This window comes from Anser cygnoides, chromosome 23 (genome assembly GCF_040182565.1).
Source record: "Anser cygnoides isolate HZ-2024a breed goose chromosome 23, Taihu_goose_T2T_genome, whole genome shotgun sequence".
In the NCBI taxonomy this organism is placed as follows: Eukaryota; Metazoa; Chordata; class Aves; order Anseriformes; family Anatidae; genus Anser; species Anser cygnoides.
In genome coordinates, this window is record NC_089895.1 from 3,536,337 (window position 1) to 3,553,117 (window position 16,781).

The 16,781-nt window shown below is 46.8% G+C and overlaps 1 protein-coding gene across 3 annotated transcripts in view; it reads left to right on the forward strand.

Moving 5' to 3' along the window:
• The window catches only part of CASZ1 (castor zinc finger 1), a 279,324-nt gene that overhangs the window by 13,182 nt on the left and 249,361 nt on the right, over positions 1 to 16,781 (forward strand). The window contains exon 1 of one of the 3 annotated variants that reach the window (XM_066982074.1): positions 542 to 911. The exons of the other annotated variants lie outside the window; for them this stretch is intronic. The gene's annotated coding sequence lies outside the window, so the exon portion shown is untranslated. Of the gene's footprint in view, positions 1 to 541; positions 912 to 16,781 lie in introns of those variants that run through there. 3 annotated transcript variants of the gene reach the window in all.

The following is a 16,781-nucleotide window of genomic DNA, read 5'->3' on the forward strand; positions in this document are numbered from 1 at the left end:
CACCAGACTGCAACTTACCAGTTGTAAGTTACACCAGTCTATAACTTACCAGACACACAACCTCAGCTGGGCAGGGCAGGTCCTTTTTTTTTTTTTTTCTTTTTTTGAGCTTTCCTCGCTAAATCTCAGCCATCTGTGACAGGGTGGGGGCCTTGCTTCTACCTTCAAAAGCCTTTCCTGGAAGCCCTGCCTTGGTAAGGTTAAAATTTGCACTGGAGAAATAGATCCTAGTAGCTAGGGCTGTGTCTAATGGGTCAACGCTGCCTCAGGGCTGCTGCCCTGTGAGGCAGGGTACACCCTAGGGGCCTGCTGTTTCTCTCTTTTTTTGCCAGCCCCACAGGGTTGTTAACTCTTGGTGCTGGAGCACAGGGGAGTACTGGTGTCCGGCCTTGTTATCTGTGCAGGAGCCTGAGTTTCCTCATCTGCACAGCTCCCTGTTGGTGCCTCAGTGAGTGAGGAGCGGGGCACTCCCTGGCCCTGGCCGCCGTTTTGTGGCTCTGAGAGCTCCCTGGGGGGGTACCTCAGGGCTTGCTGCTGCTCTGTGCTGGAGCAGTTATGGAGGAGCTGGGGTAGAACTGAGAAATCCCAGGTCTGAAAATCCACTTTATTGCCTCTGAGGACAACAGGTTTCTTACCTGTTTTCTTCTGTCTGCTTGTCAGTTTTCTTCAGGCAGGGTAGGCCCCCAACCTCTGAAGGCAGCCTGTGCAGAGCTCCCTGCACCCTTGCTTTGGGACAGCCTGAGGAGAGACTCCTGCAAATGTCACTCCTGGTGTCCCACCAAGCCTGGTAACAGCTGGGACAGACTGAGGGGGGTTGGTTAGTGTGAGGGTCCTGCCTGCGTGGTGTGCGTGTGGCCATTGAGGTTCCCTGCAGAAGCAGCTCTGCACCTTGGCTCCTGCATCAGCAACAGGTGAGTATTTTATTTACCCAATTTCCAAAAATCTATCCCTAGCTAAGCATTTTCTTAATCAGTAAGTTGTAGGGCTCTCTTTTGAACTCTCTGGAAATAACAGCTGTGGTCTCTTGAGCTGACACCATTATTTTTTTCCTTTAAGTTTTGTGTCAATCCAAGGTCACTGGCCTCCAGGCCTGGGCTCTCCATTGATCTCCTTGAGTGATATAAATAGGTTTTCAACAGAGTTGCCTGCTTTCCTGACTGCAGTTAGGTATAGATTTTGTCTTTACTATGGCTAAATGGTATGGTCAGATGGCTTGTAGTAAATTCGGCAGGGGGTTAATTTAATGTCCTGGAGTCTGAGAGACTGGAGGGAGCTGGGCTGGAGTATGTTGCTTCTCTGGGGTAAATCTCAAGTTCATAGACACTACAAAATATTTTGTACAATATATCTTTTTATAATATGCTTGAAAGGAGCATATAGGACAATTTTATCCCTCTGGGGGGTGGGGCTGGGTTGAAGAGGATGGTGTTGTGGCACTTTGGATTATGTGAACTGGACCAACTGACTGCCTTTTTTCCTGGGAGCAGGTGAAAAACCATAAAGATGAGGAGAGCTGGGTAAATTATATGCATTGACTGGATTCGTTTAAGCTTTTTGGCACCATGCCAGGGCTGCATTGAGTCATGGTGGACTGAAGTGTTTTTTAAAGGGTTTAGCAGGTACTCTATTTAAAAACAGATTTTGCGCAGAGTTGGTTGAATTTGTGTAAGCCTGCTGCAGTTTCTTACACAACCCATGTGTCTGCATCTTTCTTTGGCTGATAAATGTCTTGGTAGATAACACAAAGAAATAAATATAAACATGTGTGGTTGTGTTTCTCTTTTTTTCTTTTGAAGTGCATGAGTATCGAGAACCTGATTGTTATTTATCCTTCTTGGCTATTCCTCTTATCCCCACTCTAGGTTTTCTCATCTTAATAACTGACACTGTTGCTCTCAGGTTCTGTCTAGCATTTTTTTAATGTTCTCCAACAGAAGTCAAGCTTGAGCTCATGAGTGGCAGGACTTTGTGATGCTATCTTTTGGAAGTACTGATTACTAGCAATTCCTTCTGATGTCATTTGTATGTAGAACTCTGTACTATCTTTGTAAACTCATCCTGAAACAAGGAAGAGTGAGCAAGCTAAACTCTTCCTCAGGTGTTATGCCATTGAAGCTAGAGTATCCGCTGTGGATAACTGGATTAACGTCTGACTAAACTCTTGGGTAAAAATTGCTCTATCAGATGTAAGAATAACAAATATTGTGATAGGAAATTAATGTGCAAAAAAGTTAACTCCCTTTTCAGACTACTTCTTCCTCATACATTAGGAAGAGAGTCTTGGTGTGACTGACTAACGTGGGAAGGAGGCTTTCCTTCATGCATCCGGATTGCAAAACACCTTCAACTATGAAAAAGGTCTAACGGATGGGGCCTGTATTTAGGATATGGAGGATTAGTCCCTGTCTTTGCCACAGATTCTCTGTGACTGTCCATTTCATTCAATCTGCCTTATTTTTGCATGCAACAATCCTACAATGCAGAGAGGTAATAGAATAAAATCCATCAGTAGTTGTGAGGCACTCAGCTGCTGTGGTCAGATAAGTACCACAGTGAAGGAAATTCCTCTAAGCATCTATTAAGGACAGCACTTCACAGGGCTATTGCCCCTTCTATCCAAGGTGCATGAAGCATTCCATCAATGCTACTTGTACTCCTTCAATACCCACGAGAAGCAACGCATTATAAATCCCATTTTACAGATGGGCGAACTGACTTTTCCCCAAGTCCCAGAGTGGTTCAGTGACAGAACTGGGAATTGAACCATTAGACATTTTCCTCTTCATGACAGCTCTGTACAATCCCAGGACTCATTTATTTTCCCTATTAAAAAAGAAGTAAACAAGTATTTTCTTTCTGAGACCCGCTGAGAATGGGGGATTGGGGAAAAAATGGAAGTAAAATTAAAAATAAAATGACATAAGTCCCCCTTGGCCCTGAGTTGTCCAGTCTCCTTTACATTCACACTTCTCTTTGTTATGTTTCCTTGAAGTTGAACCTCCCTAGAGAAGGGAACCTCAGAGTTTCTGGTGCTGGGGAAGAAATGCTTCAAGAAAAAGAAAAATAATCGCAGCTGCAATGTTAAAAATAAGAAGCTAATCAAAGGCAGCCCATGTGGGCGCCACTTTCATCTCTCATCTTCAAAGAGGTGCAAACAAACATTGTCGGCGTGCCAAGCAGCAGCCTCGGCGGCTGACGATCCCATTACTCCTCCAGCGTCCACCCTCCCTTTCCATGCTGCTGAGCCTGTAGGCATGGGACTCCAGGATCACTGCCAAGGTGGGAACCTCTAGTCACCAGAGGGGAAGCCACATATGGAATTCCTCTGTGGATCCAAATTATTTCGTAACAAACATGCTTGCACCCTATAGATCATTTCTTGTGCTATTGCCTTTGGATCCTTTCTAGTAACAATAACAGCACCTTTCGTTACCCAAGGTGCAGAAGAGCCTCTAGATCAGAGGTTTTGTCCTGGATTTTTTTCCAAAGATTTGGTTATTAAAAATAATAGCCAGGCTCTGATGAAATCCAGATGCACTTAGTACAGTAGAAGAGTGTGGATTAGTAGTTAAAGCAGTTAAAGATTGCACTTAGGCAATCTGCAGTACTGGTTTTACTTCCAACACTCTTGAGAACTTGCGCTGAAGTCAGTGCAGCTAACATCTTCGTGTCTGTTTACCCTGCATTTACATACCTTGATGTAAGCCTTGGCTGTGCCTGCACGCCCTAATATAGTCCCATGTAGTAATAATCTAGCTAGCTCTAAATACGCCGGTTAAGGTACCAAAACCAACTGATAATGGGATGCTCTGTGCAGGCTAACATAAAGTCATGGTATTCATGTTCAGTGTGTTAATGCTATGATATTGCTGCTTTTTCTGTAGTTAGAGAATTCAAAGAAAACTTGGGTTTCTGTATGTGTTGTATGGTGCAACACAGTTTACCCCATCTCAGATAAGAGGCCAAAGGATAGAGAAGGCAAGGGGACTGAACTCTTTTCCCCACTCTTGAGATTTTCAGTGGATGAGGGTGAAAAAGAAGTTCTGTTCATGCAGTCCTACCTCATTCAGGACAGAGATTAAACTTTGTACGTGGTCACAGGTCTCCTACAGAGAGAAAATATCACTTTATGGCTAACTTTATGCATTGGATGAAGATGTAAGATCTATTCAACTCCTGCGCTCTGCCACTGGTCTTGGGAGAACTCTTGGGCTACTTCACCAGCTGCAAAACCCTGATGTTTTAGCTAAATGACTTTGAAAGCAGTACATTAAAAGAACTATGCATTATTTCTTAGAACTAAGCTGCATCTTGGTGCTAGCCAGAATCTTGGCAGAGAAGTTGCCTTCACCACCTTGTACCTGTCTGGGGCTTTCCTGCTCTGCTAACCTCATGAGCAACATTACAGTAGCTGCAAGAACAGTTCATTGGTGCGGTCATCCACTCACAGAAGCTCCGCGTTGTGTTCGCAAGGAAAGACTGGGAGATGGAGGGAGGGAGTAGAATTGGATCCAGCTCATCGTAATGAGGAAAGCCTGTCCCAGCCAGGGAAGGATTCAATTAGGAGGCCGGAGAAATATGGATGATACGGGGAGGGCACCAGGACATCTGGGGCTGCCACTGCTAGCAAGAATAAAGGTGCTTTGCATAAGAACAGGATGCAATCATAAGGGAAGAGAAATCTGCTCCCAAGTAGCACTGATTCCCCCTCCCCTCTACAGTGCACAACAAGGTACAGATTAGACCATTACACCCAGGGGAAGCCACAGAGTCGCACTCTTTTTCATGGACAGTAGCAGGAAATCAGTGGATTGGAACCAAATGGGAGGCCTGACTCAAAACAGATGTGACCCCAGGGAGATCAGAAATGCAGAGATGTTTTTGCTCTGACATATCCGCCAGTGTTGAGGATGGGGGAAGGCAGAGGGTGGCAGCAGCCGATTAGATGCTGCTGGATTATATCATACTGGTAACAGGCTGGCTGGGTGTCAGTGCTGGGTTTCAACAACAAGGAAGGGGTAGGGGACCATTCTACTGCTTCATAGTCAAAGCCATGAACGCATCCCAAATTTTAGCTGGCTCGTCACCTGCTTCAGCAGCAAGACTTTGTGCTGGGACCTTTCCTGTCACAGCCATGCTCCTTGGGTTAACCACATGTGACTCGCATGTCATGAAGCATTGCTGGCTAAAGGTACCCTCTATTTCCATTCAGCCTGCCTTATAGAATAATCTCAGTCTTAGTTTAGGTGGAATTTATGAAAATTAAAGCATAGAACTATGAGAATGTGCTGTGGAGTCCTTTTTAGGTACCAACAACTACAACACAACTTGTTGTGGCTGGAGTTTAGATTAGCTCTTCTGTGCCTAGTTCTGACCCCTTACTTAACAGACCTCGTGAAGTGGTGTAGAATTGAACTGGGTGGACAGTTTACTAAAAGTCCCAACTGTAGAGTCCTGTGATTAGGTGAAGGTTTTTTTTTTTTTTTTTTTTTTAACCTTTCATGAATCAAAAGCAAATTCTGGCATCAATAGTCTCCAAAAGAAATCTGAAATTGTATCACTGTAAAGGCACTGAAGTCGAATCAGTACAAAGTAATCCAATGTATTCATTCATTTTCAGATCTCATGATTATAAAAGCCTGATGCGTGAGTTTTTTGCTTATTTGATTCTGGCAATAATGAAATGAAATGACGGGAAATCAGTTTCTCCCCTGGCGCTCTCACTCTCTCTTCCCTCATGCTCTCTAAGCAAGGAGTCCGGAATTAACTTCAGTTAGCATTAGACTCTTTGAGGCTTTGAAGACAATGATCAGTGTGTCCTTTATTTTGTGCCAGGCCGCAGGACACTTGTAACAGGCAAAATCCCTTTCCCACCTGTTTGCTTCCCTGTCAGTGCCTTAGACGGAACAGTTGGTTGGCGAATGGTCCTGGCTGAGGGAGAGCATGCCGAGTTCGGTGAGTTTCACGAGGAAGTCGTGCAGCTTTCTCGTGGTCCGATACCAGCACAGACTTACTTGTTAATGGACTGCTTATCCTTATTGTGCAAACACTATAGTCAGATTTGATCTGTTAATTATGAATGGTTCTGTGGGTGAAACTGCTGCTCTTCTGCTGTCCTTAAAGAGCCTGCACCTAGTCAATAGCCACTGAAATCCATCACTCCCTTTCTGCCCACTTTTGTGGGCTTGGGGACAGTTGGGAGGTCTCTGCTTAGCCTAGAAACTAATTCTGTCCTTTTATATCTGCTCCACCAGCTGGAGAGGCTGGCAAATCAATAAGGGCTTATCAGAAAGAGCAGAAAGAAGTCAAATCCTTTCTTCCTTTGTGCCATTTAAACATGGAGCATGTGAAGGACAAATGCTCCACTTGTTTGACTGGACGGTTTTGTGCTCTCTTAGCATGGGTGCAAATGTGAAGTTAGGAGGAGGAATCAGGCAGACTGGACCTGGGAAGAAGCCTGTGTCTGCCTGCAGAGTGTCTGTGGCATCGGAATGCACCCAGATATCATCCAGGAGGAGCCCGAGATGCAGTGAATATGGACCTAATGATACAACAGGAGTATGTTGCTGGAGACCCTGTCAGCACTCTCGTGCTTTACAACTATATCTGACCCCTCCCGGGGATGGAGGGTGAGTTTCTGGTTTCCATTAAGCCAGATGAGACGCAGTGTTGACAGGACTCAGCAAGGTTTGCAGGGGAGTTTTGTTAGCTGGCCACCCCGAGCAGTAACAGAGCCATGCATGGGAGGCTGTTGTCAACCGGGTACCTTCCAGAGCAGGCTGAGCGTGCTGCCTCTCCTGTGATGGAGCAGAGCCTCCTCCTCCCCCTTTCCCAGCCTCTTCACTGAGCGTAGCCCGCAAACCAGAGTAGCTGTGAAGGAACAAGCTGGATTTCATTTTGCTGCTGGTGGTGTCTGCGTGGTGTTTAGCATTGAGCGTTCTTTCCACAGTGTGAAGGAAAGGTTAGGAAGTTCCTGCTTTGGTGTCTCAGCCCTAAGAGGGATCAGTTTATAGGCATGGGCATCACAGAAATCCCTGTTTGCAACAGGGAAAACTGCCCGGTGCATCGGTGATGAAGCAGTACCGAGTGCTGCTGACTTGTGAAGGTTTTCCTTGCAGGAGGATGCGGTGGGACAGCAGAGGGTCTTCTCTGGGAACCTGTATTCCACATCCTTAGCGTACCCTGCAGAATCTTGATAAGGATTACTCCTGAAAGTGAGCAAGTTTCTCCAGGCTGGGGCTGACTACTTGCTAAGTAACAAATGAAAATAATCTGAGCTCTGGGGTGTGGTCTCGCCCTTTGTTCCTAATACCTTGGCAGAGTCGAGCTACTCTGAGAATAGGGGAATTTTGTGAAAGCAGAGTTTTCCAGGCCTGTGGAGGGGCCGGGTCTGAAGCTGAGACTAAATCTGTGATGCAGTGCATTAAATAAATTTCTGTGCTATGAGGGTGGTGAGGCCCTGGCCCAGGCTGCCCAGAGAAGCTGTGGATGCCCCATCCCTGGCAGTGCCCAAGGGCAGGTTGGATGGGGCTTTGGGCAACCTGACTTAGTGGGAGGTGTCCCTGCCCGTGGCAGGGGGGTGGAACTGGGTGATCTTTAAAGTCCTTTCCAACCCAAACCATTCTATGAAATAGAGAAAATGTTTTACTTTCCTGAAGAAAATGAAAATTGGCTCCTCAGCGAAGCACTTTCCAACCAGCTTGCATAACTTGCTTGGAAACTAAACTGAATTGACCAATTTGTGATTTATGACAATTTCCTTTGGCATGTGCTTCAGTGTGTTTGCTCCATTGCCATGGCAGTGAAGGAACTACGTATTTGTCCAGCTACCTCGGCACATCCTGGCCTTCCATTGGAGACAAAGGTGGATCTGACTCAAAAGGGCAAGGAAAGCTACTTAACACTGAGGAACTTGGAGGGCAAATGTCATCTTTTTTCCCGTTTTTCGGCCGCTTGTACATTATCATTTTAGACTGAGAAAGAAAAGCCTTGCAGAATCGCTCTTTACATTTATAAAGCTGCTTTTATCTAGGGGTCTTAAGGGCTTCATAAACAATTACGGGCTTCACTGGGGGTTGTGCTTTCTGGATCCGTAATGCTATTCTGTTCGTTTCTTGCCTAGACCTCCATAGATCCATAGTTCTTTTTTTTTTTTTTTTTTTGTCACCTCTTGACAAAACTATGGTGAAAGTTTCTGGGTTTCTTTGGCCTGTATGGTCAGAGTGTGAAGGATTTTCTGCTTATGCACAGCCAGTGTTAAATGAGCAGCACAAACTCAAGAGGGTGAAAAAGGGTATGAGAAGTCGGAACTGATTTTAAGGCTGTAGGTGGAGTGAGCTGCAAAGCCAAGGGATATTCATTCTCCAAAACAAGGGATCTCATCCTTTTCTGTAACGTGGGATTGAGGAAAGACAGAGGGGTGTGAAATACTGAACACTAGTAAGACTGAAATTCAAGGCTGGCTGTTGGATTCTTGCATACAAACACGTGATATCTCGTGTGTGATAAAAGTGGGGTCCAGGAGCTTTGATTTTGAGATTTCATCTATTTTTGAAAACCTTGTTCCTCTCAAACAGTAACTCTTCAGTTCATGGCTCTCACCTCATCCTTTGGAGTCAAATTCTTGCCTGGGTGCGCTGAATTTACCTATGTGATCACGCCTCTTATTATGGTTCTTGACTGTTGTCATAGCATCTTTGGGATCAAAACGAAGTAAGCTTCTCTTACCAGCTGCGGTCCAAGTTCTCACATGAGCCAGAAACTGCTGCTCCTACAGTGATGGTTAGATACTTGGGTTTTCCCTTCCATGATGTATTAACACCATGAAGAGATTACCAGGAGCAGCAATTTCAGAGTAAGTGGCTCTGTGGTTCTCAGAAGTTATTGCAGGCATAGCTTTTAGCGTGGAATGAGTTACTTGAGGGTTTCTCAGCTGTCTTTGACAGGCAGCCAGTGTGCTGGGATAATGGTGTCAAAAAGGGAGCTGAGCTGGGATGTTCCTTTAAATAGGCAGAGCAGGCATCCTTGGGGAAAGCTGATGATGGGGGCAGATAATTCACTCTTCATGTTAATTCTTCTCTGTGGAGCCAAGGAACAAGTCTGTTAAAGTGTTTGCCCAATACTTTGGGGCCAGCAGTTATAATTACACTTATTCTAATACATATCCATACACTTGATGACTCACTGATGCAAATCTGACTCCTTCCAGAGGGGTTTTGCAGCAGAGGGTGGCAGAGGAGGAGACAGAATCTGGTCCCTGGGTTTGAACCCAAGGGTGAGATTTCTGCTCCTTTGCTTCTCCTTGCGACTGTGATGGACTTCAGTGGGGAGCCTGGATTTTACTTCTGGTTTAGCTGTGGCTCTTCAGTGAGACCTGACCGAAGTTCTTTGCTGAGACAACGTAATTGGGACATAAGTGAATTCCAGTCAGTTCGGGAAACACATCCTTTCAGTTCCTGAAAACATGCTATTATTAATTAAAGAGCACAAATACTAAGGGGGCCGCACGCCTTTCGTTCGTTGGTCTCAGACTTATGTCTCTCCATTCGTCTCTTCTTGCTAAATTTTTCAGTGTTTTTAACATCAGACTGATGTTACGTATAATTACCAACTTTGCACCAAAATTATATTTGACATGGCTTGTGTGGGAAATTAGAGCATTTCAGAGACTACAAATTCACCTGGGAAGATGAGCCAGGCAAGACAAGGCAGCGCAGAGTGGAAGTAATTTGAATATTACATGTGCCCTCCTGAAAATGCCAAAATCATTTAAATTGCTAGAAAGGATATTTTCCCTAATTAACTGTGTGTGCTGGAGGGTTCATAATAACGCACTGGATGTGGAAGAATGGACCGGCAGCACGGAGGCTGCCTGCGCACCACAGGGGGCAGTGAAGAACTGGCGGTAGGAAGGAAGAGTCCCCCCTTCTCTCTGAAAGCTGCAAGGTATTTACCCCTGCAGCTGTTTACCTTTAGCAAGGGAGGTGTGCTCGTGTGGGAGTGTGCCCAGCTCCCTGGTCACCCCTGGCGCTACCTCCCGAGGGGAAGGGAGCGCGCTGGCGATGAGGCTGTGCTCCCAGCTGAGATCCTTTGCCGTTTGCTGCTTCAGGAGGATCTAACCGCCTCAGCTCTGCTCCACCCTCAGGCATCGCTGTGCTGCTCTCTGACACTTCTTCAGCTTCACAGGGTCCCACAAATACAGTCTCCATTCCCCTCGCTTTGCTCTTTACTCCCTGGGGCCCAGCTGATATGCTTTCGCTTCCTTCCACAATTACAGTGATAGCCCCAGTTAGACCAAGCCAAGTCTTTTTTTTTCCCCTCTCTAAATTACCCTGATGACTGTAGACATTCTGGGGAGATGTATGCAGGGAGAGCAAGAGGCGGACACTCTCTCACGGATCTTCTGTCTTCCTGACATCGATTGTTTAAGCACTAAACCATTCGCTGACTCCTGTGACTCTAAATGATGTGGGGCTTTTTCGAGGTTTTCCTCCCCACAGCTACAGAAACCGCACTGGAGCGCTCGTCCCTCTAATGCGAGGGCTTCCACCTGTGACTGCGGAGTGAGACTGCTGCCGGTTCCATCTCCTTTTCTGCCATCACCGTTCCTGTGGTTTCTGCTTAGTTACATATTCATTTTTATAATGCAATTATCATCTTGTGGGATAAAGGAGGGGAAGACACCCTAATTAGCTGCTTAAAGCACTTTAAAACTGCATGTGTCCGTGTCCTTAAAGGAGACAGGGCTGCAGAGTGGATGCTGTCGCGCTGTGCCGCGTGCTGCCAGTGGTGAGCAGGGCACAGGATTGTGCCCACGCTGGCCGAGCCGCCGCCATGGCAGTGGTTTCCCATTGAACTGTCACGGGGCCTCGATCCCTGTTGCTTCCTTGCCCCACGAGGTATCATTTGCACCCCAGCAAAGTGAATGTAAATCATTATCTTGTTGTGCAAGTGGGGAGTTTTGGCTCGGGAGCTTTTCAGAACTGTTTTATACAGAATGAGTGATAACGTGGATTTCAGGACAGGGTGGAAATGGGCTTTAAACTCTCCCACACCCACCTACCTGCCTGGGATCCTGAAGCACTGTAGTCCGGGTTCACAGATGCAGAGACATCTTATTCCCAGGGAAATTGGAATTAGGCGCCTGCGTTCCCTGGGGATCTAGCCCTTAGCGGCATGGAAAGGCTGCTTTGTAGCAGTGAGGAGGAAAGTAAATATTGGCCAAGGAAGCCAAAGCTAACACCTGCGTTTTGGGAAATTGCCCTGGCATCTTTAGTGTCCACAGAGTGGCTGGGCCTTGTGGTTAAGATTTCAGCATGGTCCTTGGCTTGCTTCCCTCAGAAAGATGAAGAGCTGAGTTGATTTGAGAACATTACTCCTGGATAGCTCATTGATCCCTGCACTTGCTTTCTGAGGACTGCAGGCAGGAGCGATGCTTGAGGTCTTCCAAAACGCACGCGCCCCGATCTGTCAGCATCACGAGCCCGTAGCCCCTTCCCGGTGATGGCTGGCTGGGAAGTTCAGTGCGAGGGCTCAGCGCCGCTGCGGTTCCATGGCCTGGTGGTGATGGCTCCATTTGGGAACAATGAAAGATGATGTGCCTGAACAGGAAGTGGAGTGGCTCCAGGAAAGCTTGAAAAACAAGAAGCCTTGTTTAGTTTTAAATGCTGATTGTTTTGTGTAACTTCGGCAACTGTTTACTCTTCTTGCTGGGCAGGAGAGGAGGGAAGTGGATGAGTAATGCACCCTGATGAGCGACTTTCCTTTGCTCATAAAGTGGTAAGTTACACCCTCTGTCAGATCCATTTTCATGTAGGCTGTGGCCTTGATATTAACTTGTGTCATCTTTCCTATTCCTTTACTGCTTAGTGAGGCAGGAAGAGGTCTCCAGAAAGAGCAGTCTATTTTTCAGCCCAGCCAATGGCACTCCTCCTGCTGGAGGCCAGATTTAGTTTCTTTACCCTCGTGGCAGCCACTGATACCAGAGAGAAGGGATGGATGGATGGATGGATGAGCTGAACCTCTACTAAAAACACCTCACCTGGGCTTCTTCACATCATGTTGCATCTTCTTTTTTGTTGCAGTACCTGAAAATGCTTCCATTGTGTACAGGGAAGGTCTGGTCTCCACCATTCCTAAAATCCCCATCTCAGCCACCGGGGCTTGTGCCCTGTAGTGGTTTGCCACACTCCAGGCTTGGGATCCTCTGCCTTTTTTGCTGCTTGTATCTGAGTCAAGGCACTTCACGAGCTGTCTCCTGCACTTCTCAAGCCCTTCTTCCAGGCAACTCAACCCCTGCATGTTTCTCACTCTGATTTAATCCAAACACCCATCTCTTGTGGGCTTCCTGACAGACATGACGCTGTTGTCCTGTTTTACGGGCTACCCATGCCTGAGAGAACCTCTGTCACCTTCTGGGTGATGCAACTTCATGTGCAGCTCAGGGGTTCAGGATTCCTCAGAGGGTTCCAGACTTTGGCGTGTGCTCAGAAAGCCATCCTTAGGCACCCCCTGCTGTGGGCAGGCTGGTGGGGAGGCCAAGCACCTTGGCACGTACAGCCCCACCCGTGTGAGCAGCCCTGCCGCTAAGACCAGCAGGTAATGCCCTCAGGGCAGACACCGTAATGCCTTCCCTGTTGTGGCATCTCACCTAGGTGGTGTGCTACAAGGAAGGATCCACCATGCTCAGAGCACCTGGAGGTGGCAAGCGCTCGCTCTGGCCTCCTTGTGCTAGCAGAGCTGCCCCTGCTACCCAAGCAGATTCTCCTGGTTTCCTGCAAGTCTCTCTCCTCTCCTGCGTGATTTCCGTAGTCTCTTTTCTTGGCACTAGATGGTGCCAAGAACCCTCGTGCAGTTGCAGTGAGTACGAGGCCTCTGCTTGCTTTGTACCTCAATGAGAAGATGCCTCTGGCTTGGTATGCAGGCTTTTCAGGAACTGTTTTTCGCCTAGTCCCCCAGGGGCTGTTTCCCAGATCTGCCTCTCAGTGACTGTGCTTGCAGGCCCTTGTGTTTCCAGCAATCAAGGAAGAGATTTATGAAGTGGAAAGATGTCACAGAGATGAGCTGGCATGAGGGGAAGGAGGGAAAGATTATCTTCTGGGCTGTGGGCAGAATTTTCAGACTGTACAGTTCATAATGTCTTCTCTGGAATTGCCTTTTTGCTTCTTTTTTCTTTTAAGACCATAATCTTTAGTGAGAGGAAGGAGACTGCACGGGCTGTCCAGATGCAGGTATTCAATGAGCTCTTCCCTGGGCAGCTCTCTGCCCTTCAGGCCTGACCTGAAGCAGCTGCTCAGAAAGGATGTCTGTCCAGCAAGGTGGCTGCACACCTAGTTCCACCAGTGCACCTTGGCTCCGATTTACCGCCCGCAGCTCACTCCCAAGCAGAGGGTTCTAGCATGCCTGCAATTATTTTCATTTTAGGAACCAGCGTCCTTTAAGACGACCTGAAAGCAGCAAATTCAGTATAGCCATGTTCTTAGAAGAGCTAAACACAATGCAGAGTCCCATTAATGCTGATTATCTCCGGAGTCCTCAGTCTGAGCGAGAGAGATCCTTGTTTATTTTTGGTAAGCCATTTTAAGCGTCGCTGCTAATTTCAGGTGCTGAGAAGTGAGCAAGTAGTGTATCTGGGGATGACACCCAGCTTTGTGTGTTAACCCCTCTCCAGTTCCCAAGAGCAACTCCTCCAGAGCTGTGCAAGTCTTTAATTCATCAGTTTCTGATGCGTGTTTCCTCCATATGGGGCTTCCAAACCAGTTGTCAATAATTCCTGGCTGCTGGAGCAGACCCTTTTTTCCAGACCATTTGAAGTCAGCAAATACAGCAAGTTTGATTTTTGCTCCTGTTTTTGCTCTGCGATAGAGGTAATTTACCCCACATTTGTAGAGTAAATGGGCACAGCACTAGCAGATGTATATACGTCATGGTTTGCTGTGGCAGGCAGTTAAAAAGTAAGATCATTGCATTCCTACTTCAGGTAAATATTTTCCTTAGTTTCTCTCAGTGGCTGTACTTACTTTTTTTCCCGCCTAATTTATTTATTTTCTGCTTATCTCACTTCTTCCCACCTCCTCCCAGCCCTCTGGCCAGCCTGCCTCCCCTACCCTCTCTCCCTGTCCTCCAACTGACTGCCCATTCAGGCCACCAGCAGTCACATCCTCTTGACATCATCCCATCAGCGAGCTGAGGCTGTGCCATGTTAGCGTGCATGATACGTTGTGACAAAAGCAGTACAACCAGAGAGGGAACCAGGGGGATCAAGTACCCCCTGAGGCCTTCGGAGAATCGCAGGGAATGAGAGGGAGAAGCTGTTTGTTACCGAGGATGTGCCCGGATCCAGCTGTTCTGGGGATGTTAGATCCGGCTGTCAGCTGAAATATTTAAAGGGGATGTTTTCTGTACTTGGAATAAATACTGCTTCTTCATTGCATCTCACCTCCGCTTTCCACTGTTACTCACCTGGTGTTCTTTGCATTTCTAACTTCAGCAACTGCTCTCCAAGCAGGTGTGATCTTGAGACCACCGAGGAGGAGCAAGCCCCTTCTCTCTGGTGAACGCTCAGATTTGGAACTAGGAAGCTGAACGAGGCAGCTGGGGCCGGCTGTGCAGTTCGCAGAGTGCTGGAGACCAAGCAGTGGCAGGACTGAGCCCAGACAGCTAAGCTGTGGGGTTGGAAAGCAGGGCAGCAGTGGAGTTTAGCAAAGATGGGGTAGGAGAGGGACCAGCGGGGAACGTGGGACGGTCTCTGCCGGCAGCTGACTCCAAGATGTAAGCCCTGTCAGTAGACGGAGACCTGGAGGAAACAGTGGGACTGATTCAAACCCCCAACACGCAGGAAAAGGAGTTTGGCAAGTGGAGGCTGCAGGGGAGGGTCCTTGCTGCCGTGGGACCTGGCCTTCCCCACAGCAGCTCTGTCAAGTGAGACAGATGACACGTGCTTTGCTCCTGTGCCAGGCAATTGTCATAAAGCTGCTGTGTTTGTATTACGGCAGTAACAAAAGATGCTGGGCTGGACTCTGAGGTGTTAGGTGTGCTGGGCAGAAACTGAGGGAGGGAGCTAGCACTAAAAAAGCACAAGTTAACGCAGATAAGGCGAGCCGGACAGAAATTAATGGTTGAAAGGGGCTGGCTCAAAAGCAGGAGGGACTCTGCGTTTCTGCATCTGTCTTCTCCCTTTCCCTGCCCTTTCTCTCCTGCTAGAATGCGGACCAGCGTTCTCCTGAAAGTCCAAACCCCATTTCCTTTACTAGTCATTCAAAAGAGTACGGAGTTTATTTCCTTAAATATCTCATCTTTGGCTCTGGAATAAATACCGACCCAACCTAAAAATTGACCCCCATGGTTCTTTGAATGAGCTTCCAGAGCCACCTTGTAATGAGAGCAGTGGTAAACTGCTGAGGAGCATTTTGTGGTACCCTGTTCCATCAGCGGCTCTAATACCTTTTTGATTATCTCAGTGGACACAGATATAAATGCTGTGCCTTGGATCCCTCACTTGCAAGCTATCTCCATATTTTTTTTGCATTTTCTTTTTAAAATAAAAATGACTGCTGATGTTTATGCCCCTGTAATACATTATGTATTATTTTGTTTTAAGCGCTGCCTTTTGCATCCTGACAGTAACAATAAAATGTGAGTATGGGATTCCTAATACAGACAGACTAATGTTTCCACTGCTAGCCTTCCCTATCTCTTCTTTTTTTCTTTCTGCTCTCTAAGCACTTTTCTAAAGGCTCCTTTTATATTCCTAATAAAATTAGAGCAAAATACATCGATTTACTGGAAAAGAGGGTATTTTTTTTTTCTCCGTGGTGATAGCACTTTCTTCACCCCCACCTTAAAAACGCTGGTGAGTGTTCCACATCAAAGACCTCCCATTTCTTGGGGTTTTCTTATCAGTTCCCTGAATGATTTTTCCCTGGCTCTGCTTGAGAACACTCTGCTTGTTGCCCCTATTACAGACCACTCTGGCTACGCTGGTATTCTGAGGTAGTCACCTCTCATTAATGCATTTTAGTCCTATCTCCAAACACCAGCAAGTGGCTGGTCTGCACATACCGGGAAATAACCTGGATGGCACCTTTTTTACTCTGTTTCCACCCACAGATCCTACAATCCATATCCTAATGTCTGACTTCTCTTTTAGAGCTAGGGATCCCCTGTTGCCCCACTCCTTCGCTTGTCTCTTACACCAGGTTGAGCCAGCTGTAAATTACCAGATCAAACTTGGTGGTGGTATTACACTGGTAATGGTCATAGCTGAGAAATCAGTCCTGTCGTGGTCATACAGCTGAATCTCATGGCTGCTGTGCGTTGGGTTCTTTATCTCCTATTGAGATTTAGGCTAATTCCATTTTTTGGAGCTCTCTGATGGCAGCCTGCGTGTAGTTACAATAAGGGGAGGGGACGATCGAAGCCCATCGAGTTTGTTCATACTCTGCACAACTAGAAAGCTTTCAGAACCCGTCACTGTGCTTTGGGGATTTTAAATTTCCGAGATATTCTCTTGGTTATGGAATAGGCTAAAATCTGTCATGCTGATTTAATGAGAGAGTAGGGGAGGGAGGAGACAGACACACAAAAAAAGCAATTTTCCTTGTAACAGTTGTGTTAAAATATTGATACAGATGCGTAGTGGAAAAACTTAACGAGTTGTTAGTGTTAGAAATAATGCCAGCATTAGACATCTCTTGTGTGTGAGTTTCCAAGATGGTTTTCAGCATTTCTGGGAAAGAGATCTCATGGGAAAAGTGGAATTGCTGTACCTGGGTCAGTGACGC